Here is a 3,225-nt window from a genome sequence, read left to right as displayed (position 1 = left end):
CCCGCCACAACGCCCGGCTATGTTTTGATTGTAGCCGTCGTCGTTTGGCAGGTCCAGGCTGAATTCGAACCTGCCACCTTAGGTGTCTGTGGCTGGCACCTTATCCACTTGAGCCACAGGCGCCGAGCCGAGAACCACTCCTTTAGAAGCGGTCAGATTCATCCAGTTTATGCAGGTGGTTTCCAATTGTGTGAAAATCTTTTTCAAATTTGTAATAAGCACCACCTCTTCTAGCACATAACACTGTTCGTAATGTTTACTGTTTGCCTGAAAATATGTAGGTCCTGGGTTGAAGTCTGATATAACTAATGTTCTCTCTTTGGCCAAAAAAATATTAAATCATTCAGCTCAAGGTGTACATTCTGAATGCCAGTGGATCCATATATTATATTAGATGTCAGATATTTCCAAGTACTTTTTAAGCATTCAACTTTTTGTTTTTCCCTGCAGTGATATGGAGATGGTAGGGCTGTCCTGAAGTGCTAGGGTATGGTAACACTGCCTGGGGGCCTAAGAAGTGACTTCTTTTCCCAGGGAGGGGTACCCCAGGAGTGAGCTAGCTAGAGGAGGCCACAGGCCAAGGCCGGTCTGGGGCTCCACTGCTACTCTAAACAAAAGGCCCCAATCTCTGAGCCACTGCAGCCTGAGCAGCTGCTGTGAGCATTCGCTGGACCTGTTTTGAATATGGAATATCTAGGTGCTCAAAGACTTTTATGAATTTCCTGGGTTTTTTTTTTTGTTTGTTTGTTTTTTTGAGGCAGAGTCTCACTATGTTGCCCTCGGTAGTGTGCTGTGACGTCACAGCTCATAGCAACCTCAAACTCTTGTGCTTAAGCAATTCTCTTGCCTCAGCCTCCCACGTAGCTGGGACTACAGGCACACAGCCCAATGCCTGGCTATATTTTTGTTGTACTTGTCATTGTTGTTTAGCAGGCCTGGGCTGGGTTCAAACCACCAGCCTTGGTGCATGTGGCCGGCACCGATGCCACAGGTGCCAAGCCTGAATTTCCTGTTTTAAAAACTAATACCTTATCTTTTGTAGCCTATCTATTTGGGTTTTTTAATTCTGCTAATACAAAATTCTTTTCTGTCCTCCCTGTCCCTGGGGACTGCTGGTTCTTTCCTTATGATTGTGTTTTTTATGCACACTAATTGAGTCGATATTATTTATTTTACAAATACTAGTATATTGTATAGATTGAGTACTCTACTAGGTGCTGGGATCCAGTGGTGGGTGAAAAACATCAGCCCTGCTTGTGGTCATGGGAAATTAAGAGTCTAGGAGAAAGGCATCGGCAAATAATCAAGTAGGTAATTACTTAACTTGGAATAGTGATAAAGGAAAAAGTTTTGTCTGCATTCATTGATACAGCAGGGACACTTACCAGGGACATTTTTTTGTGGTAGTGTTGTAGGACAGTTTCCCTAGTAAAGTTATGCTTGACCTGAGACTTAAGAAGATGAATTAGGTGTTTACTGGGGAAAAGAGGAACCATTTCTCAGAACAGAAAATGTATGTGTTCTTGCCATGGGAGGTCTACAACCCACAGTAATGGAGGGTGGCACAATATGAATCTAGAAAGTAGATATGCACCAAATCATAAGTATCTTGTGTATTTCATTAAAAATTTTATATTTTGTCCTAAAGATAATGGGATAACATTAAAGAGTCAGGAGAAGGGGATGCTGTCGTTTGAGTTGTACTTTTTGTTGTTTTTTGAGACAGTCTCACTATGTTGCCCTTGGTAGAGTGCTGTGGCATCACAACTCACAGCAACTCAGACTCTTGGGCTTAAGCAAATCTTTTGCCTCAGCCTCCCAGATAGTTGGGACTATAGATGCATGCCATTGCACCAGCTATTTTTTTGTAATAGGTGTCATTGTTGTTTGACAGGCCCTGTGCTGGGGGTTCAACCTGCCAGCTTCGGTGTATGTGGCTGGCGTCCTAGCAGCTGAGCTGTAGGCACTGAGTTTGATCTGTATTTTTTAAAGTTCACTCTGCCTGCATTGTGGATTAGAGGAGCACCACTAAATAAGAAGAGATTGTTAAAAAACTCATTGCAGTAGTTATGGTGTGATGGGAGATTCTGAACAGAAAATAATGATTGATTTAGGACATAATGTCTGTCTGACTTACTAATGGATTGAATAATGGGGAATGAGGATGAATGAATTTCTGGGATTTCTGGCTCCCAGTTTTGTATATGACAGGGTGGTTCCCATGATACTAGCTTCTGATATCACTAGGTTTAATAGTGTTGCCATTTACTGAAAGAACCCTGGAATAGCTGTAATTCAGAAGTGTCATCCCCTTGTTTGTATTCATTGGAGCCATGGTTAAGGTATGGATGACGTGGCTTTGGGACAAAATATACCAAAAGACAGAAGGTGGCTTTGAGAAAGCCATCATTTGAGGTCTATGTGGAGGAGACTGAGCTTGTAAAAAGAGATGAATTGGACATGGAAGAGGAAAATCAGGAGAATGTGGTAACTAGAACACAATGGTATCCATACATGATACATTCCAAGAGCTTCAGTGAGTGTCTGAAAGTGTGGATGGTATCAAACCCTATATGTATATACATGTTATGTTTTTTACTATAATACATACCTACAATAAAGTTAAAAAAAATTTTCTTTTTAATTTTCTGCCCACCTCAGCGCCTGTGGCTCAAGTGGCTAAGGCGCTAGCAACATACAGCTAAGCTGGTGGATTTGAATCCAGCCTGGGCCCGCCAAACAACAATGATGGCTGCAACTAAAAAATAGCCAGGCATTGTGACAGGCGCCTGTAGTCCCAGCTACTTGGAGAGCCGAGGCTGGAGACTCACTTGAGCCCAGGAGTTGGAGGTTGCTGTGAGCTGTGATGCCACAGGACTCTTCAGGATGACAACTTGAGGCTCTGTCTCAAAAAACAACAGCAACAAACCCCCCCCCCAACTTTCTGCCCAATATGATATGTGTTTATAAACTAGGCACAGTAAGAGATTGATAACAATTAACTTATAATAGAATTATAGTAATATAACGGAATAAAAGTCATTTGAATGTGGTTTCTATCTCAATAGCTCATTGTACTGCCCTGCATATAACTGAAACTCTGGACAGCGAAACCATAGATAAGGGCAGGAACGACTACTCTTATTTTAAGAAAGAAATTGTGGACTCGGCGCCTGTGGCTCAATCGGCTAAGGCGCCAGCCACATACACCTAAGGTGGCGGGTT

Source organism: Otolemur garnettii, unplaced genomic scaffold, assembly GCF_000181295.1.
Source record: "Otolemur garnettii isolate 467f Iridium unplaced genomic scaffold, OtoGar3 scaffold00003, whole genome shotgun sequence".
NCBI classification, from domain to species: domain Eukaryota; kingdom Metazoa; phylum Chordata; class Mammalia; order Primates; family Galagidae; genus Otolemur; species Otolemur garnettii.
Note: the sequence above shows the minus strand (reverse complement) of the source record.